We start from the raw sequence: 26,254 nt of genomic DNA on the forward strand, positions 1-26,254 counted from the left end.
CTGGGACTGTGGGGTGAGTCAGAGATGGAAAACATCATCAGTGGGACTGGATCTGCCTCACAGAGACCGCCGGGCAGCATCGGGCCACAGCTTCCACAGCCCGTCCCCCGGAAACATGCCTGTTATTTTCCTTTTGTTCCAGCGTTCACCTGCATTTGTTTGAGCTGAATCTGCAGCACCCGGTTGTTTCTGGTTCAAAGTTCAAACTGAGCTGTTTTCTGTTAAAAACCCCGAACCGACCCGTTTCCTTTAGTTAAAGAACTTTAACGTGTGACTGCAGGGTTTTAATAACAGAGATAAAACAGAGAAACACCAGATCTGAACTACCAGTGAAAGCTCAAACATTTCATCTTCTTCAACATTAAACCAAACGATCTTTTTTAAAAGGTGGAAACAAACTCTTACTGGAGCTGAACGGACGAAACGAGGCGATCCGAGTCGGCAGAAATCTCCCTGAACTCCGCAGAGCAGCGAGCGGCGGCATCACTTCTGCTTCTCTCTTCCTCTTTTTCACTCCTCCGCTTCCTCTCGGAACATATTCTCTCTCTTCTTCTTCTGTTCCTCTTTGTCTTTCCCTCTCAAACGGCCCGACTCCGCTTCCTCGTGGCTGCTGCCTTGCTCGTGGGGGACCCAAACCAACAACCCACCCCCCCAGACCTCGTCCTCTCAGGCTCAGCTCCTGTTAGCCGTTGCCGCGGCGGCAGACATGGCAGCGGTCCCCGTGGTAACGGCTCTCTCCCCTTGACGACCGCAGACTCGGCCGGCAGAACCACAGCTGAGCTCCTCCTCCTTCTTTACCTCCCATTCTCTCTCTCTCCCTGCCTCCATCACTCCCTCCTCCTCCTTTTGTTTTCATCACCTCCTCTGCCGGCCACGTTTACGGCGTCCTCTCCCAGCCCTCGAGCTTATTAACAGACTCTGCTCCGGGGTTATTATTAAACTGCGAGCAGCGAACCGCAGCCGGAGAGCGGCTTCACATCTAATCATCGGGACCATCTTTCAGGTGTCAGCAGCTCGGCTCATTATTTCATTTCATCCTCCTGGAAATATCTGTGAGGATGTCTCCATTAATGAAATATACATGGATGGAGGAGGCTAAACACCAACTTTACCACCAACAGTCCCAAAAACCAGCCAGAAAACTTTACCCGTAAACACAGAAACGGCTGCTTTGACTCTTCATTTCCTTCTGGTTTTTTTATCTTAATGCTCATTTTGATGCGTTTACATGAATGAATTTGGCGTTTCTAAAGTGTGATGAAGAGCAGAAACACCTTTTCTGATTCGTGTTCCACTGTTTCTGAAGCATTATGGGTAATTAAAGAGGAAAAGGTGAATCTCACATCAGTGCATCCTCTGTAGGAGACGCTCATTGTCGCCACTGAAACTGCACTGAGCTTCGGTTCCACAGGACGGCTGCAGGACACATTATGGATCCTTAGTGTACATGATCAGACCAACTTACAGAACCCGAACCCTTCCTTAACCCTTACTGAACCCTTACAGAACCCTAACCCTAACCCTGTTCATGATCAGACCAACTTACAGAACCCTAACCCTAACCCTGTTCATGATCAGACCAACTTACAGAACCCTAACCCTAACCCTGTTCATGATCAGACCAACTTACAGAACCCTAACCCTAACCCTGTTCATGATCAGACCAACTTACAGAACCCTAACCCTAACCCTGTTCATGATCAGACCAACTTACAGAACCCTAACCCTACCCAAACACTAACCCTAACCCTTACAGAACCCAAACCCAAACCCAGCAGCAGAGGTTCAGCTCCTGATCTTATCCATTGCAGGTTTTTTCTTTGCAGCGTCCACGTCTGAACGATTTATCCGCAGCAGCAGCAGCAATGATGGCTTCGCCACTTCAGCGCTGCTTTATTGATGAGGACGAGGTCGTCCGCAGATGGAGGAGCGCGCTTCACTTCCAGCCCGCTGATGTTTCTCATCGTCTCCAGAGACCCGGGCGACTTCGGTCCGCCGCCATCAGCGCTCATGGAAGAACGAGGATTAAAACGTCCTCACCGACAACATTTCCAGCTTCAGACTCCTGACTCCAGAACACCTGAGATGGGTGGAGGCCGGGTGGAGGCCGGGTGGAGGCCGCGGCTTGTGTTTTAAATCGTTGCTGCTTCCTTTCAACCATCAGCTAAAGGCCCCCAACTTACCAACTTTGGCTTTGGGTCCTGTGGAGCATCGTACTCTGTAGAGTTCTGCAGGGTCAGGGAGCGATGGCGTCCTCAGTCGGTGAAATAAGGCCGATCAGAAGTTTCCCAGCTGGGGCTTTTCTCTGTGGGCTGGAGCCACATCATCACTTTATGGGCCCTCTTTGGTGGCCATAACAGGAGAAATGGTTCATTTAGAGGCCACTTTTACAACTTTTTAAGGTCGTAATAACCAAGAAGAAGAAGCTCACGTCTTTATTGTTCCATGATTCAGTGAGAATGTGCTGAATGTTGGATTAAATGCTTCATAAAAAACGTTTTGGCTGTTCCTGGTTGGTGTTTTCTTTGGGCTCATCCCTTATTCAGGGCTCAGATTCTTCTTCCTTTCTGGCCCTCGGCCCCCGTTTGGCCCTCAGATCTACACTCGCCTGTTCCCCGGAGTGTGAAGGCTCCTGTTTCTTCTGGTTTTTATCATTTTGTTTTCCATGTTTAGTTCCTGGTTTTGGTTAAATAAAGAATGAATTCCCTTCATCCCTTAGCCCTTGGACCGCTGATCCTCGAGAACTTTCTGGTTCCTTCTTTGTTCCTTCTCTGGGAGAATGGAGCCTGAATTGTATGAATTGTGGAATAAAAGATTTGATTTTAAGAAGAGAAAAATTAAAAAACTGCCCATTCAACACACAGTGTGTTGTCCTTTTTCTGTTTTAGGGTGGAATATCCCTTTAAGAGACACTGCGAATGCACTGCATGTTAACACACACACACACACACACCTTAACATGAATAGAACATGAAGACAGAAGCATCGTCTGAATAAAAGAGCTCATTTCCATTTACTCTCTCATCCATCTTCCATATTTATGCTCCACCACAGGCTCCGCCCACTGGCTTATTTACACCTCCACCCATCTCTTTAATGCTCCCTCCATCTGCACACCGTCACCGCCAGGGTCGCACGCGTGAATATTAAAGATCTTACACGTGTATATGTGTCTGAGAGCGTTAACGCTGAAGCTGAAACCAAACAACGAGCTTTAAGAATCAAACAGAAATAAATCTGCATTCAGCAGAGTTTCTCAGCCTTGATGTTGATGTGAAGGTTGAAGCAGAAACGGAATCAAACATTTGATCCAGAGAATGACGGTTTGCATCATGTCTCAGTGACACAATAAGGCCGGATGTGTCGTTACTTTACGTTCAAACACCAACGAAGAAGAAGAAGGAGCAGCAGCAGAAGAAGAAATGCAACGTAGCAAGTGGTTAAAGAGCTGGATTCATTCAGGAAGAAGGTCTGATCATCACATCTGCACCTGCAGCCGCACCTGCAGCCTCACCTGCAGCCTCACCTGCAGCCTCACCCGCAGCCTCACCCGCAGCCGCAACACCTGCAGCCGCACCTGCAGCCTCACCTGCAGCCTCACCTGCAGCCACACCTGCAGCCGCAACACCTGCAGCCGCAACACCTGCAGCCGCACCTGCAGCCTCACCTGCAGCCTCACCTGCAGCCGCAACACCTGCAGCCGCAACACCTGCAGCCACACCTGCAGCCTCACCTGCAGCCGCACCTGCAGCCGCAACACCTGCAGCCTCAACACCTGCAGCCTCACCTGCAGCCGCAACACCTGCAGCCGCAACACCTGCAGCCACACCTGCAGCCTCACCTGCAGCCTCACCTGCAGCCGCAACACCTGCAGCCTCAACATCTGCAGGCACACCTGCAGCCGCACCTGCAGCCACACCTGCAGCCTCACCTGCAGCCGCACCTGCAGCCTCAACACCTGCAGCCGCAACATCTGCAGCCGCACCTGCAGCCTCAACACCTGCAGCCGCAACATCTGCAGCCTCACCTGCAGCCTCACCTGCAGCCGCAACACCTGCAGCCGCAACACCTGCAGCCGCACCTGCAGCCACACCTGCAGCCTCACCTGCAGCCTCACCTGCAGCCTCACCTGCAGCCTCAACACCTGCAGCCGCACCTGCAGCCACACCTGCAGCCTCACCTGCAGCCTCACCTGCAGCCTCACCTGCAGCCACACCTGCAGCCTCACCTGCAGCCACACCTGCAGCCACACCTGCAGCCTCACCTGCAGCCTCACCTGCAGCCTCACCTGCAGCCACACCTGCAGCCTCACCTGCAGCCTCACCTGCAGCCTCACCTGCAGCCTCAACACCTGCAGCCCCACCTGCAGCCACACCTGCAGCCTCACCTGCAGCCTCACCTGCAGCCTCACCTGCAGCCTCACCCGCAGCCGCACCCGCAGCCGCACCTGCAGCCTCACCTGCAGCCTCACCCGCAGCCGCACCTGCAGCCTCAACACCTGCAGCCTCAACACCTGCAGCCACACCTGCAGCCGCAACACCTGCAGCCGCAACACCTGCAACCGCACCTGCAGCCACACCTGCAGCCTCACCTGCAGCCTCACCTGCAGCCGCAACACCTGCAGCCGCACCTGCAGCCACACCTGCAGCCTCACCTGCAGCCTCACCTGCAGCCGCAACACCTGCAGCCACACCTGCAGCCTCACCTGCAGCCGCACCTGCAGCCTCACCTGCAGCCTCACCTGCAGCCGCAACACCTGCAGCCTCACCTGCAGCCACACCTGCAGCCACACCTGCATTCTCACCTGCAGCCTCACCTGCAGCCGCAACACCTGCAGCCTCACCTGCAGCCTCACCTGCAGCCGCAACACCTGCAGCCGCACCTGCAGCCACACCTGCAGCCTCACCTGCAGCCGCAACACCTGCAGCCACACCTGCAGCCTCACCTGCAGCCGCAACACCTGCAGCCACACCTGCAGCCTCACCTGCAGCCGCACCTGCAGCCTCACCTGCAGCCTCACCTGCAGCCTCACCTGCAGCCTCACCTGCAGCCTCACCTGCAGCCGCACCTGCAGCCTCACCTGCAGCCTCACCTGCAGCCTCACCTGCAGCCGCACCTGCAGCCGCAACACCTGCAGCCTCACCTGCAGCCGCACCTGCAGCCACACCTGCAGCCTCACCTGCAGCCGCAACACCTGCAGCCACACCTGCAGCCTCACCTGCAGCCGCAACACCTGCAGCCACACCTGCAGCCTCACCTGCAGCCGCACCTGCAGCCTCACCTGCAGCCTCACCTGCAGCCTCACCTGCAGCCGCAACACCTGCAGCCCCACCTGCAGCCACACCTGCATTCTCACCTTTGCCAGAAACACATATAAACAGGGGCGGACTGGGGAGAAAAAGTGGCCTCGAAACCCATCGGTAAATTAACTCGTTATCTGGAGAAAACCATCAAAAAAAAAAGTTTATACGTAACCACGTCCGCTCTGGGCTTCCGTAGAAAGCTGCTTTAAAAGGGACGATGTGTGTTTCAGTGTGTGTGTTTCAGTGTGTTTCAGTGTGTGTGTTTCAGTGTGTGTGTGTTTCAGTGTGTTTCAGTGTGTGTGTGTTTCAGTGTGTTTCAGTGTGTGTGTGTTTCAGTGTGTTTCAGTGTGTGTGTGTTTCAGTGTGTTTCAGTGTGTGTGTTTCAGTGTGTTTCAGTGTGTGTGTGTTTCAGTGTGTTTCAGTGTGTGTGTTTCAGTGTGTTTCAGTGTGTTTCTGTGTGTGTGTTTCAGTGTGTTTCTGTGTGTGTGTTTCAGTGTGTTTCTGTGTGTGTGTTTCAGTGTGTTTCTGTGTGTTTCAGTGTGTGTGTTTCAGTGTGTTTCTGTGTGTTTCTGTGTGTGTGTTTCTGTGTGTTTCTGTGTGTTTGTGTGTGTTTCTGTGTGTTTCTGTGTGTTTCTGTGTGTGTGTTTCAGTGTGTGTGTGTTTCAGTGTGTGTGTTTCAGTGTGTGTGTTTCTGTGTGTTTCTGTGTGTTTCTGTGTGTTTCAGTGTGTGTGTTTCTGTGTGTTTCTGTGTGTTTCTGTGTGTGTGTTTCTGTGTGTTTCTGTGTGTGTGTTTCTGTGTGTGGAGGTGAGCCGAGTTGCCTGGAGGTAATTACCGCCTCCATTAGAAAGCTGTAATCATGTTAAACACTCACCTCTGACACCGTGCACACACTCAGACTCACAGTGTGAGGACTGTCATCACTGTGGCTTTTTATTGCCTCTCTGTGTGTGAGAGTCTGAAAGCTCTGCAGATCCCAGAGGAACTGAAAACCGTTATTTACTGTCATCATGGTGAATCACAGCCACACATCTGAACCGACTTCTGGCCTCTGCAGAAACCATTCAGGCAGGAAAAAGGCTCCTAACTCAAGGGATGAACCAGTGTTGTGTCCACACAGAACAGACAACTTAGCAAAGAAGCCGTTTTAAACTGGATCTTTAGGCACTTTGTTCCCAGCAGCCTGTCACAGAGACGCATCATTTGTTCCCATTTCTTTAGCTGCATCTGTGAAGAACAGCTTCATAGTTTCAACTTTTTTGTACATTTATGTTAAAACTGCTTTCAGTTACCAAAAGAGTTAAATTAATATATGAAATTCAGTTTAAAAAAAACCTGATCCCAAAATAATGAACATTAACACGTCTAAAAGTAGGAAAAAAACAGACAATAATAAGAATTAATCAACATCAAGAAAAATAAGATAAAGGCAGGCAGTGATATGAAGGGAGAGAAAATAGGGCCAAGAGATTGTGAGGTCTGACTTTTTCCTGGAGAACCATTTTGTGATGCAAATGTATTACTCTGTTGAATGCATATTGTTTTGAGAAGCAAAACGCTTTATGTTTTAAACCCCAGCCAACTAGCCGGACTACCTTCATCAACACCAAAACGAGGCTGGAACTCTGCTCACAGGACGCAGCAGGGGGTAAGAAGATGTTCAGAAATGATGTTGCTGATATGGGATGTTACACAGCTTCATGTCAAAAGAGGCGAACTATCCCTTTAAGATCAGATTCTGCAGGTAAAATTGCAATACTAAGGTGACTTGATTTGCCCAAGAAAAAATGACTTGAGACTTGCACGTGTGACTTGGTCCCATCTCTGGTTCTGCCTCAGATTCTGGGTTTATACTCTGAAAAACCCAGAATCTGAACATGTTTCAGAGAATCAGCTGCTTCCTGTTTTATTATAAAACACTGAAATAATCAAACATTTGAATGTTTGCATCAGTTAGCGTCTGAACTGTTGGCCTGTTTGATGGGATCCAGGCTGCTGTGCTCGCCATGTGGCGCAGAATAATAAAAGCCGACAGGTTTGCAGCCCAGCAGACGGGTGAAGGAAATGAAAGTGAAAATGAAACGGACGAACAGGCAGACAGCAGATGGTCGGAGTGAGGAAGAGACGGTTGAAAGCACAGGAAATTAAACGTTAGCTCCTCTTCCACGGGTCGGAGCAGGTGAGCAGTTCATGTTGGGGCAGCAGCGAGCTCTGAGAGGCCGTGAGACCCTTCAGCCAAACCTCCAACACAGAGGACGCAAATGGACGTGATTCACCACAACAATGTCCTGAGAACCCACTTCCTGTCACGTCTGGCCTCAGAAATTAAACCTGATTGGTTTGAAAGCTTCTCCGCCACCAGCGAGCCGCGTCCTGGTCAGATTCGATGGCGGCCGTCAGCTCGCCGGCTTTCAGTGGAGACGGACACAACGACCCTAATTACAAGGCGACGGGGGTAAATAACAGCTGTGTCTGTCATCCTGCCCCTGAGGACCAGTTACCAACCACAGGATCTTTGGGTTTCTCTTAAATATCTCCAGATTAATTTATACACTAAATAACAAACGAACTTTGTGCATTTTTAACACTCAGCGGGGTGAAAGTAGATGGAGAATTCTCCCCCCCCCCCCCCGGTAACATCTCAGATTTAGCAGCTCCAGGAGTCCATCTCCTGTATATATCTACCGATACCGATAAAAAAAACAATACAAAATATGAATGAATTGGATTATTTTGTAAATAATTATGATTACAATGAATTGAATTCCAATTGGCTTGAATTGGACTATACTATTTAAGTGCCTTGAGATGAAATTTGTTGTATTTGGCGCTATGAAAATAAACTGAATTGAATATTTCAGCTGATTTCCAGAATAAGGGTAAAACAAGATCTTTGGGTTTCTCTTAAATATTCATTTAATTCATTCAGCAGCTGTTTATGACAGAGACTCATCTCCTCTGCCACTAATTAACTGGAACTCATTAGCTCTTCACCCTGATTACTGCCTGTCAGGCTCAGGCTTGGTAACAGAGCCTGGTTTTATGAAAGACCATCAGAGTGTGACTAACACCTCATCCTGACTGAAAGCGAGCGAAAATGATGCGATACGACGACGAAATTTGGCGAGGGTGTCCTGACATGCAGCGTGACGATTCTATTGGTTCAGAAAGTGCTCACCTGAAACTGTCAGGTAGGGTGGGTGCGAGGAAGGATGTGGATTCTTTCAAAGAACAAAACTTGATTTATTTTCAAAAACAGGTTTTAACAAAAAGCGAGACTGAAAATGTTTCAAATGTTGCTAAAGTTTACAGAGTTTAGAGCTTAAGAGAAATCAGCTTCAGGCCGGCTGATTTCGGCTCGGGCAGGAGCGAAATGCATTGTGGGTAAACGCTCTGCATACTGTCTGATCCATGAGTATGCAGTATGGAAGTATGTAGTATGCATTATGCAGTATCTAGTATGCAGTATGTAGTATGTAGTATGTAGTATGTAGTATGCAGTATGTAGTATGCAGTATGCAGTATGCAGTATGTAGTATGCAGTATGCAGTATGTAGTATGCAGTATGTAGTATGCAGTATGTAGTATGCAGTATGTAGTATGTAGTATGCAGTATGTAGTATGCAGTATGTAGTATGCAGTATGCAGTATGTAGTATGCAGTATCTAGTATGCAGTATGTAGTATGTAGTATGCAGTATGTAGTATGCATTATGCAGTATGTAGTATGCAGTATGTAGTATGCATTATGCAGTATGTAGTAAACAGTATGTAGTATGTAGTATGCAGTATGTAGTATGCATTATGCAGTATGTAGTATGCAGTATGTAGTATGCAGTATGTAGTATGTAGTATGCAGTATGTAGTATGCATTATGCAGTATGTAGTATGTAGTATGCAGTATGTAGTATGCATTATGTAGTATGTAGTATGTAGTATGCAGTATGTAGTATGTAGTATGCAGTATGTAGTATGTAGTATGCAGTATGTAGTATGCAGTATGTAGTATGCATTATGTAGTATGTAGTATGTAGTATGCAGTATGTAGTATGTAGTATGCAGTATGTAGTATGTAGTATGCAGTATGCAGTATGTAGTATGTAGTATGCAGTATGTAGTATGCAGTATGTAGTATGCAGTATGTAGTATGCATTATGCAGTATGTAGTATGCAGTATGTAGTATGCATTATGCAGTATGTAGTATGCAGTATGTAGTATGCAGTATGTAGTATGTAGTATGTAGTATGCATTATGCAGTATGTAGTATGTAGTATGCAGTATGTAGTATGCATTATGTAGTATGTAGTATGCAGTATGTAGTATGTAGTATGCGGCATGCGGTATGCGGTATGTAGTATGCAGTATGTAGTATGCAGTATGTAGTATGCAGTATGCAGTATGCAGTATGCAGTATGTAGTATGCAGTATGCGGTATGCAGTATGCAGTATGTAGTATGCAGTATGCCGTATGTAGTATGCAGTATGCGGTATGCAGTATGCAGTATGTAGTATGCAGTATGTAGTATGTAGCATGGAAGTATGTAGTATGTAGTAAGCAGTATGCAGTATGTAGTATGCAGTATGCCGTATGTAGTATGTAGTATGCAGTATGCCGTATGTAGTATGCAGTATGCAGTATGTAGTATGTAGTATGCAGTATGTAGTATGCAGTATGTAGTATGGAAGTATGTAGTATGTAGTAAGCAGTATGCAGTATGTAGTATGCGGTATGCAGTATGCAGTATGTAGTATGCAGTATGCCGTATGTAATATGCAGTATGCGGTATGCAGTATGCGGTATGTAGTATGCAGTATGCAGTATGCGGCATGCAGTATGCAGTATGTAGTATGCAGTATGTAGTATGTAGTATGTAGTATGCAGTATGTAGTATGCAGTATGCAGTATGTAGTATGTAGTATGCAGTATGCCGTATGTAGTATGCAGTATGCGGTATGCAGTATGCAGTATGTAGTATGTAGTATGCAGTATGTAGTATGGAAGTATGTAGTATGTAGTAAGCAGTATGCAGTATGCAGTATGTAGTATGCAGTATGCCGTATGTAGTATGCAGTATGCGGTATGCAGTATGCCGTATGTAGTATGCAGTATGCGGTATGCAGTATGCAGTATGTAGTATGTAGTATGCAGTATGGAAGTATGTAGTAAGCAGTATGCAGTATGTGGTATGCGGTATGCAGTATGTAGTATGCAGTATGCCGTATGTAGTATGCGGTATGCGGTATGCAGTATGCAGTATGCAGTATGTAGTATGTAGTATGCAGTATGTAGTATGCAGTATGTAGTATGCAGTATGTAGTATGGAAGTATGCAGTATGTAGTAAGCAGTATGCAGTATGTAGTATGCAGTATGCAGTATGTAGTATGTAGTATGCAGTATGTAGTATGCAGTATGTGGTTTCGAACACAGCCAGAGAAAAAAGGTGGCATAGCATGGCAACTAAATACAAGACCTGAACCAAAACTTAACAAAACTAAGACATGAAAAACTAACTTAAACAGAAACTAAAAACGTGGCAAAAAAACACAGAAATGACAGAAACACCGAGATCTCCGGCTCCCTTCGGTTCAGATCTTTGTGGTTCGGTTGTTTGGGGTCATAAACCATCGGGCGCTGTTCCACGGTAAAGATCAGCTTCTCCTCGTCCATTATTCCCCGAGTGATGCTAAGCTAGTTAGCTAACCTGTTGCTATCTAGCTTGTCAACAGGAAGCAGCGTGTTCATTTCAACCAATAAGAAGCGTTTAGGGACGGGACGCCGCCGCGAAATGTCGTCCAGATAGAGACAGCGCGGGCGATTTTATAAGTGGTCGGCATCATCGCTCCCAACATGTCAGGAGAGGCTGATGGAAACGTAGCATCACTTTTTATTGCTCGCGTTCAGTCAGGATGGGGTGTTATGCTGCTCCTTTACACCAGAAGAAGGGCTTTAAACAGCGTGTTTTTACCCCAACGTACCGGCCCACCACACCTATAACTCCCAACGATGAATAGATGGCATCACTCTGTATCCAACTGATAATCATGACTCCTGATGGAGTTTAGCAGGTTTGAGCTGTCAGCCCGCACAGCAGGACTGAGGGCGAGCTGACAGCTCACTCAGGTGAAATCAATCCGTCTCACTTCCCATCAGCTGGTTCCCATAAATACAGATAAAAACACTTTCCAGCTGCTCTGAACAGCCACATGTGAGCAGATGTTCGTGGGTTTTTCTGACCGATGGACTAGTGGATTCTGTGAAAGGTGGCGAAACGCTAGCCTTGTGACCCTAACCCGAACCCCGGAGGGGTCGACCAGCTCGCCAAAGAGGCAGAGGTCGAGGTGAACGCCGGCTGTTGGACGTCATGTTGGTGGGAAACGGTGGACAGTTGTGCCCGACGCCTGAGAGCAAAACCATCCACCTCCTGGTGCTCGTTTCTGCTCTGCAACGAGCCATCTGAGACCGAGGTGGCGTCGGGTTTGTGTCTGAACCCACAGGTATGGTTTATAAAGGTTTATACCCGACTGCATTACAGTTCAGAAAGCAGCCGGTAAGCTCCCAGTTAAAGGGATAGTTCGCCTCTTCTGACATGAAGCTGTGTGACATCCCATATCAGCAACATCATTTCTGAACATCTTCTTACCCCCTGCTGCGTCCTGTGAGCAGAGTTCCAGCCTCGTTTTGGTGCTGATGAAGGTAGTCCGGCTAGTTGGCTGGGGTTTAAAAAATAAAGCCTTTTGCTTCTCAGAACAATATGCGTTCAACAGAGTAATACATTTGCATCACAAAATGGTTCTCCAGGAAAAAGTCAGAGCTCACAGTCTCTTGGCCCTATTTTCTCTCCCTTCGTATCACTGCCTGCTGTGCAGACCGAGCAGCAAACACCGTAACAGGCGCGGCTGTCGGCAGGCGGCAGCAGGCAGTGATACGAAGGGAGAATTCTATTATTGTAAAAGTCTGCTGCTCACAGGCTTTTATTTTGTAAAAGTCTGTTGCTCACAGGCTTTTATTTTGTAAAAGTCTGCTGCTGTGGAACCGGAAAAGAAAGTAATCGGCGGATCCACCAAACATGGAGAAGGGTACGGAACTTTTACTCGGCCATTTTATATTTTAAAGTTCTTCCAGACGGCGGAGTCGACAGAACCAAAGTCATCTGTAAACTCTGCCAATATGCCGCCCATTGATTGGACGCGAGACTCCGGTTCTTTTCACAAATGTTTATTAACGCCACATCAACACTGTAGAACTAAATGTTCGAGTAAACAAAGTAAACAAAACAAAGTAAACAAAGTAAAAGACAACATTAGTTGTTGTAATAGCACTCTTAGCATTGTCGCTGGTACCAATAAATAATCAAAGTAACACTGGCCACTTTAGTTCTCAACCAGTGGCAGTCATTCCCCAGAGGCAATCTGCAGGGTCAGAACTAGGATTCTTTAACTTCCACTTCTCCTCTGCATCGCATTCACACAGTTACAGCAAACACCACCAAGCATGGAGGAATAAAATAAAGATAAACTAGCAGGTAACATCACCGCTACAGGTGCTCCTCGGTCTCTGTGTGAAGCTCACGGAGCTAACCGGCGCTACTTCCTGTTTTACTTGTTTCAACATAAAAGCACGTATTTCAAAATAAATTTAAAGTAGTTCCAGTCTAAAATATCACTTAAAGGCAAAACACACAACTGATAGCAGCAAGTCATTCAAGGAAACAGACAGTGGAGCGAGGCTTCTACATAAAAACTACAGAAAGATGCTGATGTTAAAAGTGTGTTTGCACAACAAATGTTATGGCACTTTCATTCATATGGCAGCACATTTAAAATAAAACTAAATGCTAAAGGCTATACACTACTTTTAGATTTTGCGTACAAATGCGATTAATTGCGATTAATTAGATTAAACATTTTAATCGTTGCCCAGCCCTATAAAAAAAGCTGCACATATGAAAAGAGTGAAAATGAAAAAGTTTTTTCACATGTGTCAGATGCACTTCTGCTCAGCCTGAGGTAGATTTGTGATCAAACTCACTGCGAGACGCCCGAGTCCTTCAAGACCAGCTGTCAGCGTCGACAGCAGCAGAAACATGAGGACAGACCTGAGCCAACTTTACATCGTTTAAGGCTGAGCGGAGCGAGGAAGAGGAGGAGGACTGGGAGAGTTTCCAGCCTGTGCCTCAGAAACAGGATCCACAGAGTGATGGCATGCTGCAGCCCACTGGGCTCTGGCATCATTTGGCCGTCAGTGAGTGTGTCTCCCGCCGTCAGCCTCATTGGCAGCAGCAGGCCGAACTAATCGGTTAGCGGGTTAGCTGCGGCGCCGCTCGACCTTTGGACCGGCGGCTGCTCCAGCAGAGACATTAAAAGAAGAAACAGCCGAACCTGCAGAGCAGCGACACGCAGAAACTACCTCACACACAGCCCCATACAAAACCACCAGCTGTGCGGAGGCCTCTGGAAACAGCAGAGGACGCCAACTGTAACCATGGATACAGATGAGAAACAAACAAGCCAACCCAGGAGGCTCAAACCAACAGAAAGAGCTCACTGATGTGGGGGAGAACACGCTTTTATCAGGGTGAAGCTTCAGGGTGTTTAAATGGAAAGAGTCCACAGTAAAAATGGGAGTTACCTTGTTCTCCCGCTGAGAGTTTCAGAGGGTTCGTCTCACAATGGACCTGAAAACAAGAAGCACTCATATTAGATTCAAGCATGAGAACAAATGACTCAATCACAGCTGGTCCCGGTAGAGCCCCCTGGAGGCAGCAATGATCATTACAGCTGTGCATGAGAAACTCCTCCAACACAAAAGATACCCCAAAGATAGTCCACTAACCCTAACCCCAAAGACAGTCCACTAACCCTAAACCCAAAGACAGTCCACTAACCCTAACCCCTAAGAAAGTCCACTAACCCTAACCCCAAACACAGTCCACTAACCCTAACCCCAAAGACGGTCCACTAACCCTAACCCCAAAGACAGTCCACTAACCCTAACCCCAAAGATAGTCCACTAACCCTAACCCCAAAGACAGTCCACTAACCCTAACCCCAAAGACAGTCCACTAACCCTAACCCCAAAGACAGTCCACTTACCCTAACCCCAAACACAGTACACTAACCCTAAACCTAAAGACAGCCCACTAACTCTAACCCCCAAACACAGTCCACTAACCCTAACCCCAAACACAGTCCACTAACCCTAACTCTAACCCCAAAGAAAGTCCACTAACCCTAACCCTAACCCCAAAGAAAGTCCACTAACCCTAAACCCCAAAGACAGTCCACTAACCCTAACCTTAACCCTAATCCCAAAGAAAGTCCACTAACCCTAACCCTAACCCTAACCCCAAAGAAAGTCCACTAACCCTCAACCCCAAAGACAGTCCACTAACCCTAACCCTAACCCCAAAGAAAGTCCACTAACCCTAACCCTAACCCCAAAGAAAGTTCACTAACCCTCAACCCCAAAGACAGTCCACTAACCCTAACCCTAAAGACAGTCCACTAATTCTAACCCTAACCCCAAAGAAAGTCCACTAACCCTCAACCCCAAAGACAGTCCACTAACTCTAACCCGCAAACACAGTCCACTAACCCTAACCCCAAAGACAGTCCACTAACTCTAACCCTAACCCCAAAGAAAGTCCACTAACCCTAACCCCAAACACAGTCCACTAAACCTAACCCCAAAGAAAGTCCACTAACCCTAACCCTAACCCCAAAGACAGTCCACTAACCCTAACCCCAAAGAAAGTCCACTAACCCTAACCCTAACCCCAAAGACAGTCCACTAACCCTAACCCTAACCCCAAAGACAGTCCACTAACCCTAACCCTAACCCCAAAGAAAGTCCACTAACCCTAACCCTAACCCCAAAGACAGTCCACTAACCCTAACCCTAACCCCAAAGACAGTCCACTAACCCTAACCCTAACCCCAAAGACAGTCCACTAACCCTAACCCCAAAGAAAGTCCACAAACCCTAACCCCAAAGATAGTCCACTAACCCTAACCCTAACCCCAAACACAGTCCACTAACCCTAACCCCAAACACAGTCCACTAACCCTAACCCCAAAGAAAGTCCACTAACCCTAACCCTAACCCCAAACACAGTCCACTAACCCTAACCCCAAAGACAGTCCACTAACCCTAACCCCAAACACAGTCCACTAACCCTAACCCCAAACACAGTCCACTAACCCTAACCCCAAAGAAAGTCCACTAACCCTAACCCCAAACACAGTCCACTAACCCTAACCCCAAAGACAGTCCACTAACCCTAACCCCAAACAAAGTCCACAAACCCTAACCCCAAAGATAGTCCACTAACCCTAACCCTAACCCCAAAGACAGTCCACTAACCCTAACCCTAACCCCAAAGACAGTCCACTAACCCTAACCATAACCCTAAAGACAGTCCACTAACCCTAACCCCAAACAAAGTCCACAAACCCTAACCCCAAAGATAGTCCACTAACCCTAACCCTAACCCCAAAGACAGTCCACTAACCCTAACCCTAACCCCAAAGACAGTCCACTAACCCTAACCCTAACCCCAAAGACAGTCCACTAACCCTAACCCCAAAGACAGTCCACTAACCCCAACCATAACCCCAAAGACTGTCCACTAACCCTAACCAGAAACCCAAAGACAGTCCACTAACCCTAACCCCAAAGACAGTCCACTAACCCTAACCCTAACCCCAAAGACAGTCCACTAACCCTAACCCTAACCCCAAAGACAGTCCACTAACCCCAACCATAACCCCAAAGACTGTCCACTAACCCTAACCAGAAACCCAAAGATAGTCCACTAACCCTAACCATAACCCCAAAGACTGTCCACTAACCCTAACCAGAAACCCAAAGACAGTCCACTAACCCTAACCCCAAAGACAGTCCACTAACCCCAACCCTAACCCAGAAGACGAGCGGTGTTGATGATGTCACGATTTCGTGCCCGCAATATATAGTGGCGCAAGTCGATGCGCCAGTAGTTGCAATTTTCTCCGTGACAGAGGTGGTGCTGCTACGTGAAGGTTACCGCTATTCTACAACCACGAAAGTGGAGAAGAAAACAATGCCACTGTCAAGAGCAAGAATACTGTAATTAATGATACTGTTGCAGTATTCGGATCATTTTAATTTTTTAATTCAGTCAAAAGAGGTGAAGGTTTGAAGCCCCCGGCATCAACAGAGTCTCTGCCCTCTTCTTTGCCTTCACGTATCTGTCCCGTAGCTTCTTCCACACATTCTTACAGAACTCTCCCTCTTTCCCCAAAGTTCTGCCAATCTCTGTGCACCAGTTTTGGGAGTTTACGTGGTCCCAGTGCTGTTTCACTGAAGACAGTCCACTAACCCCAACCCTAACCCCAAAGAAAGTCCACTAACCCTAACCAGAAACCCAAAGACAGTCCACTAAACTCACTGCTACTACCAGCTGCTGGATCAGGGGTTCACTTAGTTTCTCACACACTTTCTGTGTCTCGGTTCTGTTCCATAAATAATGAGACAGTGTCATGTGGTTGGGTTCACTGAGTTTTAACTCCTGCTGAGGAACAGGTGCACTTTCTTTCCTACATTTAAACCTCTCGGTTTCCTTCCCTCAGCCTTTCAGGACCCAACAGGAGCAGCTCCACCCAGGCTGAAATAAAACATCCTCACCTCTCCTGTCCAACGCTTTGACAGACAGCTTTCTGCCATCAGACACTAGAATCTTTTGCCAGAAAACACTTTGTCTTTGTGTGTTTTCTCTGTTAAAACATGTGATGAATCTGCAGCCTGAGGCGTCCGAATGTCTCAGAAACCAAAATAGACTCGCATCAAAGCAGCATTCTGAAATCAGGCTGCGTGTGATCTGCCAGAGCTCCTGCTCCTCCTGTTTAAGTTTATACATCTGTGTGGATCAGTAGTCGCCTTCGGTAACATCTCTTAGTCTTTATGAAGGCAAAAACTGAACACATTCAGACAGTTTTGTGGAAACTAAAGCACGGGGAAAACGCCCAAAGAAAAACCAGAAAAGGATTTGTTTTCCTCACTAACCGGTCGTGTTACTGGTTAATAACACGGGTGCATTCAGTAAATCTGTGTTATTTAACCCTAATCCCTGATAGGGGACATTTTTCTCCACTTGGGGTGTGCTTTCTCCTCTAATTTCACATGGTAGATAGTGATACTCATCATATTTGGTCCACTTGTGCATTTTTGACTATTTTTTCGAATTTCAAACACACATCATATACAATGCAATTTTTCATTGTGTAGAAAAAATATCAATGACATATCCCTAATAATCCCCCATAGAATATTTAATTTTGCACAGCATACATTGAAAATACAGCAGTTTTAGTGTGTGTTTTTTAACAGAAATTGGTGTTTACCTCATATAAACTAGTATTTAAAGGGTATCAGATTCAGTGGGGTCACATGGCTCTGAAAGGATCAGATTATTGGCTAAATTACAATCAGACTGAGCTGAGCTAGGGTAATTCTCCTTGGATATATGGCGGTGAATGAATGGGATCAGAGGCACAAAGCGTGTCATACCCCGGTATGATAGGTGGCGCTGTACCCATTCCAACTGTTGCTAATAGAGTCCAGTCTCATGGAGGGAATAGTGCACGGCACAGTGAGATGAAGGATATGATAATCTGGTCCAGTTCCAGGGTTCAGTGTCGTTGCTGGGAACATCTGGTTTTACATCTCGGGGCGCTGCACTCAGGGCTGCAGAAGTGGGAACAGCTCCCACTTTCTGTGAATATGAATGAGCAAACTCCGTCCTGCTGTGTGGGGCCGACAGAAAGCATGAGCCAACGCAGTCTGCATGAAGCCAACGCAGGGCATCACAGTGAGCAGCCTGACCCGGGGGGCAGTTACTGCCTGCTGAGGTGCAGCCGCCAACAGTCATTAAACTTAATGGAACTGCTGCCTTTGTTTTTGGGTTTTATGGGACGTGAATAACTGAGCCAACCAGGTACCGACTGCAGGATAAAATCCCTGCAGGCTGTCTGTCATGTTCTGCCACTGCACTGATGCAGAACCGGCCCCGTCCTCACCTACACAGGTGGCTCAGTAACTCAGGCCCAGGTTTCAGAACGACTGATATTCAAACGCTCAGTGGAATTAAACCCAGATTGCTGCCCCTCCTCATGGCTGCAGAACCGGTTCCGGCTGCCAGAGATCCAGACCTCAGACACAGACAACAGGACTGATCCCTATCGGGCGCCTGAAACACTGCTGTTAATCTGCTGCTGTTCCACAGAGCCGTCCATCACAGTTCTAACACCGTTAGAGATATCAGCTTCACACCGAGTTTGATTTTCCTTTTTCCTGTAATCAGAAATGTTACCTGCAGCCTGACACCCGATTCAGACGCTCAGTGTTTTGGTTCAGAAGCCCAAACTTTTAGCCTCAATAACACGAGCTCAGCACACACATGTGCACACACACATGCACACACACACACCCAGCCACTAACACCATGGTAACAACTGCTGCCGCTCATTCTCCACCTGAGCTTTCTGTGGGCTGCAATTACTGCAAAGAGACACTCTGAGTTTCCCTAAAGGCCTGCATGTCTGCAACAACATCTGACACACTCACACGTGCACACACACGTACACACATGCACTGAAACACACACACACACACACACACACACACACAGAGTTATGCAATGGTAAATCAACATGGTGACAGGAAGTTGGCGAAGCAGACAGGAAATGGAGAATCTCTCTGGGCGGCTGTTTCTTTTTTCTTCTTCTTCAAACAACAGCGTGCACGTGTGTGTGTGCACGTGTGCACGTGTGTGATCTGACGGAGGAGCAGCTAATAAAACCATCTGTGTTGCCCATGAAGGAGCATTCTCTGGTTTATTCCCATTAATGCATCGGCTGTGTTACTGAGGGTCGGACCAACTCTGCTCAGCTCGGGCCGTTCCATCTCTCTGCCTCCATCTCAGAACCTTCCCCCTCAGAACCTTCCACTTCAGAACCTTCCACTTCAGAACCTTCCACCTCAGAACCTTCCATCTCAGAACCTTCCCCCTCAGAACCTTCCATCTCAGAACCTTCCATCTCAGAACCTTCCACTTCAGAACCTTCCCCCTCAGAACCTTCCACCTCAGAACCTTCCACCTCAGAACCTTCCACCTCAGAACCTTCCACCTCAGAACCTTCCCCCTCAGAACCTTCCATCTCAGAACCTTCCACCTCAGAACCTTCCACCTCAGAACCTTCCCCCTCAGAACCTTCCACCTCAGAACCTTCCATCTCAGAACCTTCCATCTCAGAACCTTCCACTTCAGAACCTTCCCCCTCAGAACCTTCCACCTCAGAACCTTCCACCTCAGAACCTTCCACCTCAGAACCTTCCACCTCAGAACCTTCCCCCTCAGAACCTTCCATCTCAGAACCTTCCACCTCAGAACCTTCCACCTCAGAACCTTCCCCCTCAGAACCTTCCACCTCAGAACCTTCCACCTCAGAACCTTCCACCTCAGAACCTTCCATCTCAGAACCTTCCACCTCAGAACCTTCCCCCTCAGAACCTTCCATCTCAGAACCTTCCACCTCAGAACCTTCCACCTCAGAACCTTCCACCTCAGAACCTTCCATCTCAGAACCTTCCACCTCAGAACCATCCACCCGATTTGTTTCCCCTCAGACTGAAACAACCTGTGAACGCCCTCAGGAGTTACTGCTCCATGCATGTGTTACTTCTGCTGTAAATCTGTATTATTTATCCCACAGATTCTCTGAAAAGCCTCCAGCTGATCCAAAATGTTCTGATGAGTTCTAACAGCAGAGATCATATTTCTCCAGTTTCAGCTTCTCGTTTGGCTTCAGGAAGCAGACACCCTCTCTACCTGTAAGACCAGGCTTAAAACTTTCCTTTCTGATAAAGCTTATAGTTAGGGATGGCTCAGGTGAGCCTGAAACATCCCATAGTTAAGCTGCTATAGGCCCAGCCTGCTGGAGGAGCTCCCATGATGCACCTCTCCTCCCTCTGCTCCCTTTCCTCTCCATGTGACATCGTCGTCATTAACTTGTTTCTCTCTCTCAGCAGGTCTAATTTCATTCATTAAATTTGACTGCGTTAGAATGAATTGGGTTGAATTGGACTGTATCTGCTTTATAAATAAAAAACAGTTAATTAAATTGGACTATATTAGAATGAATTGGGTTGAATTGGACTGTATCTGCTTTATAAATAAAAGGCAGTTCATTAAATTGGACTGTATTACAATGAATTGGGTTGAATTGGACAGTATCTGCTTTATAAATAAAAACAGTTCATTAAATTTGACTATTAGAATGAATTGGGTTGAATTGGACTTTATCTGCTTTATAAATAAAAAAACAGTTCCTTAAATTGGACTGTATTAGAATGAATTGGGTTGAATTGGACTGTATCGGCTTTATAAATAAAAGGCAGTTCATTAAATTGGACTGTATTAGAATGAATTGGGTGGAACTGGACCGTATCTGCTTTATAAATAAAAAACAGTTCATTAAATTGGACTGTATTAGAATGAATTGGGTTTAATTGGACTGTATCTGCTTTATAAATAAAATGAAGTTCATTAAATTGGACTGTATTAAAATGAATTGGGTTGAATTTGACTGTATTAGAATGAATTGGGTTGAACTGGACCGTATCTGCTTTATAAATAAAAAACGGTTCATTAAATTTGAATGTATTAGAATTAATTGGGTTGAATTGGACTGTGTTAGAATTAATTGGGTTGAACTGGACCGTATCTGCTTTATAAATAAAAGGCAGTTCATTAAATTGGACTGTATTAGAATGAATTGGGTTGAACTTGACCGTATTAAAATGAATTGGACTGTATCTGCTTTATAAATAAAAGGCAGTTCATTAAATTGGACTGTATTAGAATGAATTGGGTTGAACTGGACCTTATCTACTTTATAAATAAAAGGCAGTTCATTAAATTGGACTGTATTAGAATGAATTGGGTTGAACTTGACCGTATTAAAATGAATTGGACTGTATCTGCTTTATAAATAAAAGGCAGTTCATTAAATTGGACTGTATTAGAATGAATTGGGTTGAACTGGACCTTATCTGCTTTATAAATAAAAGGCAGTTCATTAATTTGGACTGTATTAGAATGAATTGGGTTGAACTGGACCTTATCTGCTCTATAAATAAAAGGCAGTTCATTAAATTGGACTGTATTAGAATGAATTGGGTTTAACTTGACCGTATTAAAATGAATTGGACTGTATCTGCTTTATAAATAAAAGGCAGTTCATTAAATTGGACTGTATTAGAATGAATTGGGTTGAACTGGACCGTATCTGTTGTATAAATAAAAGGCAGTTCATTAAATTGGACTGTATTAGAATGAATTGGGTTGAACTGGACCGTATCTGCTGTATAAATAAAAGGCAGTTCATTAAATTGAATTGTTAAAGCTGTGGGCTGAGTTCTGCCTCTGTTTGTGCTCAAAGAGCAGCCACATTCCTCCAAAGTGAAGAGTCTGGACTGAGACTCACCCCCGGCCTCCATGACTGAAACACTCTGTACGAGTGCAGCCGACAGGCTCCCAGGATTTATTTCCAGCTCTTTCTCTCCGCTTCAGTCTCTGAGCAGCAGCAAAGCAGAGCCGCAGGGAAGATTGAGTTTGTCCTCCACAGAGGAGGGAACATTTGTCTTCTTTATCTATTTATCTCCCCTCTCCTTACAAACAGCTGAAGGCTGTTTGCGAGCTGCGGTCATCAGTTAGACTCAGCCACCACTCCTCCTCCTTCCTCCACCCGATCCTCCACCTACACCTGGTAGCTGCTGACCTGTCAGCACACAGCAGATCCGTGTGTGAGTGCTTCCCTCAGGCTGTTTATTCTCCACCAGAAGCAGCTGTTTCCATCCACAGCAGCTCACTGCAAGCTGCCTCTGGTCCTCTGACTCAACGCTCGCTTTGCAGCCTGACCTCTGTCCCATCAGCAGCCAGGAGCAGAACCAGAACCTGGAGCAGAACCAGAACCTGAACCCGGAGCAGAACCAGAACCTGGAGCAGAACCAGAACCTGAACCTGGAGCAGAACCAGAACCTGAACCTGGAGCAGAACCAGAACCAGAACCTGGAGGCGGCTGAAACCGAGGCCTTTACAAAACTACGTCTGATTAGGGATGGGAATCGAGAACCGGTTCCCAGTGTTTCAATTCCTTGGAACCGTTTGGCGATTTTTGCAAACGATTCCCTTATCGATTCCAGTGGGCGCGAATGACGTCACCACGCAGCGTTGCGTGGTGAGTCCGGCGCAGCCAGCAGCCAACAGTAAACATGGCGCCCAAGCGGTACAAACGCTCGAAAGTTTGGTTACACATCCCTAAAAAAGACGACAACAGGGCAACTTGCAAAGTGAATATTTCACCAAAGGGAGGAAATACTGCCAACATGCAATAACTATGAATGAATGTCGCGTTTTCGATCTGCTCCGGACTAACGTTGGTGAATCTGAACCCAGCAACGTTAGCAACGTTAGCATGTCCTCGGCTAACACTGCAGGTAACTAACTAACAAACACTGCCTATCATGTTAGCACCATTAGCCTGATTGTAAAAGCTGCTGTTAGTAACGGTTAAGGTTAAATGAATGCCTTCTCAGGCATTACATTTAGATGAAATCATGAGAGACAGAGCCTGACTGGCTCAGAGCCAGAGGCTGGTGGTACTACCCCCAGTTCACCTCTACCTCCAGCTTCTCCTTTCACCAGAGCAGGAAGAGTTCAATTACCCAGGCCAGGATAGACCAATGTGGACCTCACCGTTGTTGGGTTTGTGAGGTCATGACTCGTGTTACTTCTAAACTAAACAAAGTTGATGCTGATCGACCGGTTTGTTGTCCTTTTTCTCCAAATGAGAATCGATAAGGGAACCGACAAAGAACCGAATCGCTAAGCAGAATCGAAAATGGAATTGGAATCGTAAAAATCTTATCAATTCCCATCCCTACGTCTGATCCATATTAAGGCCCATTACTAAACTACGCCTGATCCACTCCTGTGGGGCAAGTGCTAAAGGGGTTTTTAAATAGTTTGAACTCTCTGAAGAACCTTAAACAGTTTCTGAGGTGAAAAAATTCCTTGAGTAACTCGAATAAAACGATCCTTGAAGCCCATAATCCACATTAACACGTAGCAGATTGCTCAGATCTGCAGTTTGGCTCAGCATAAACACAAATGACTCAACTCTCTGTGCCATTTCACTTGTATTTTTCCTGTTCGACGCTTCAAAACGACGAGAAAACACCCAAATGCCACATAAATTTAAATATTTAATGAGAGCCGGACTGCATTCCACCTGCATTCAGAAAATCAAAATGTCACAGCGACGTGGCCTCGTGATGGCAGATCGGCGTCTTCATGAGTCTGAGCAGCTCAGACCACAGAACCAACGTCTGACGGACGTTTGATGATCAACAACCTTTTCTTTTTACGCACATTTAGCTAGCACATTAGCACATTAATCTAGTTCTCCTCTTTGCCTTTTTTTTCCCCGCTCAAAATGACTGAATAAAAACAGTTTAATAAGTTGTAGAAAACACAGAGAATAGAAGGTAGCTTTGAGCCGTTTCCTGCATCATAACATGCCTCCATCCATCCTGGTGAAGCCATTGTGGGTTAATTCATTAAGCGCTTCGCAGAGAGACACAGGTCGGACTGAACATCCCTCTCTCTATCCCTCTCTCCTTCCTCTGGGCAGCTCATCCATCCCTCCCACTCACAGACAGAAATAGATGGATGCAAAGCTCTGCTGGGAGATGACCGCTGGAAACACACTTTTCCTGTTTGCACACACGGTTTCCTCCTATAGATCCGCTCTGCAGGTACAGCTCTGCAGCTGGCAGCCGGTTTGATCCATGAGACATTCTTTAATATTTATTTGTGTTTAAAGCTTCATGTTTATGAGGCTGTAACCGCGGTGAAGGCAGGATTTACTTCAGAGCCGCTGAATAAGAGCGCATCAGGATATCACAGAGTCCTGGAGTTATTCAGAGAGTCCTTGAGTTATTCAGAGAGTCCTGAAGTTATTCAGAGAGTCCTGAAGTTATTCAGAGAGTCCTGGAGGTCACATGACCTCTAATGTGGATGTGGACTTTTTGCACACTTTTTTCCTTCCATTAACTTAGCAGCGCCAAACGAATCGACTTAAAAGTGAGGAACACAACGTCAGATTCTGCCAGATAACATGTTAGCTGGGGCTCGAACCTTCCAACTGACGGACGACCGCTTTACCTCCAGCAGCAGCTGCCATCTGTGCTTTATGGAACTGATCAATAAAGCTGCCTGTTGCTACAACCGCCCAACAAGTCTGTGAAAACACATTCAGGTCCCCACAACATCAGCAAGGCCTTTAAAACACGCGCACACGTGCACGCCCACACATGCACGCCCACAGGTGGAGGAGTTCAGGTCAGCTGCAGGGAGACGAGCTGCTCTGAGAGTTCAGCCTCTGCTTCGTGCTGTTTCTGACAGTTTGGGCCCTTGAGGTCCAGCCTGAGGTCCAGCCTGAGCCCCGGGGGTACCTACGCTGACCCCCACTGACCCCTGCTGACCCCCTGCTGACCCCCACTGACCCCTGCTGACCCCCACTGACCCCCACTGACCCCTGCTGACCCCCACTGACCCCCTGCTGACCCCCACTGACCCCCTGCTGACCCCCTACGACCCCTGCTGACCCCCACTGACCCCTACTGACCCCCGCTGACCCCCTGCTGACCCCCTACGACCCTTGCTGACCCCCGGCTGACCCCGCTGACCCCTGCTGATCCCTACTGACCCCCGCTGACCCCTGCTGACCCCCTCTGACCCCCTGCTGACCCCCGCTGACCCCCCGCTGACCCCCACTGACCCCCTCTGACACCCTGCTGACCCCCGCTGACCCCCACTGACCCCCTGCTGACCCCCTGCTGACCCCCTACGACCCCCTACGACCCTTGCTGACCCCCGGCTGACCCCTGCTGACCCCCGCTGACCCCTGCTGATCCCTACTGACCCCCGCTGACCCCTGCTGACCCCCTCTGACCCCCTGCTGACCCCCGCTGACCACTGTTGACCCCCGCTGACCCCCCGCTGACCCCCTGCTGACCCCAGCTGACCCCAAAGAGCGGGACGGTTCAGGACAAACGTGTCCCCCTGTGGCTGTGTGGGTGTGTGCTCTTTGTTTGCGTCCAACCTGCATCATTAATCAGGAATGTGAGAATGTGGAGCTCCGGTTACCGGGACAACGCACACTGAAGGCTGAACTCAGCAGCTAAAGTTAGGCTTCCACTCAGGCCCAGGACGACACATCAGAACTCATCTTCTGGTTACAGAAATAAAGGTTCAGTGTGCAAACATCTGTCACAGCCGCTCCTGTCGGGGTGCCAGATGTTTGCTGCTGTGCAGCTGAGGAGCCGCCGGGCAGAGCAGAACTCACCTGGAGTGCGTGCGGCGCCACCTGCTGGGTGTGTGCGGCGCCACCTGCTGGGTGTGTGCGGCGCCACCTGCTGGGTGTGTGCGGCGCCACCTGCTGGGTTCGGTCCTGCAGAGACAAACAGACACAGAGCAGACGGTCAGCAGGTTGTCATGGAATCACATGGATCTGTTTCAGGTACCAGTCTCATCCAACATGCATTTATCCTGAGGCTGAAGCGATACACTGATCTCACAATACGATACACGATATTCAGCCAACGATTCGATACGATAATCTCATGATACGATACGATTTGATACGATACAATACGGTATGATTCGATATGATACAATTTCATTCGATTCCATACGATACGATTCAATACAATTCCATACAATACGATTCGATACAATTCCACACGATACAATATGATACGGTACGATTCGATACGATAGAATATGATACGGTACGATACGATTCGATACGATACAATTTAATTCGATTCCATACGATACGATTCCATTC

General features: G+C 47.3%; 1 protein-coding gene across 5 annotated transcripts in view; it reads right to left on the bottom strand.

Moving 5' to 3' along the window:
• Positions 1-25,839, bottom strand: part of LOC142390473 (extracellular sulfatase Sulf-2-like) — a 72,927-nt gene extending 47,088 nt beyond the window's left edge. For 3 of the 5 annotated variants that reach the window (XM_075475929.1, XM_075475930.1, XM_075475926.1), the window contains exons 1-2: positions 25,751-25,839; positions 13,932-13,977 (exon numbers count right to left, since the gene is read on the bottom strand). The gene's annotated coding sequence lies outside the window, so the exon portion shown is untranslated. Of the gene's footprint in view, positions 1-405; positions 768-13,931; positions 13,978-25,750 lie in introns of those variants that run through there. The other 2 variants (XM_075475928.1, XM_075475927.1) reach the window with 2 other exon arrangements.
• Positions 25,840-26,254: the final 415 nt, after the last annotated feature.

The sequence above is a fragment of the Odontesthes bonariensis genome, chromosome 10 (genome assembly GCF_027942865.1).
Source record: "Odontesthes bonariensis isolate fOdoBon6 chromosome 10, fOdoBon6.hap1, whole genome shotgun sequence".
In the NCBI taxonomy this organism is placed as follows: domain Eukaryota; kingdom Metazoa; phylum Chordata; class Actinopteri; order Atheriniformes; family Atherinopsidae; genus Odontesthes; species Odontesthes bonariensis.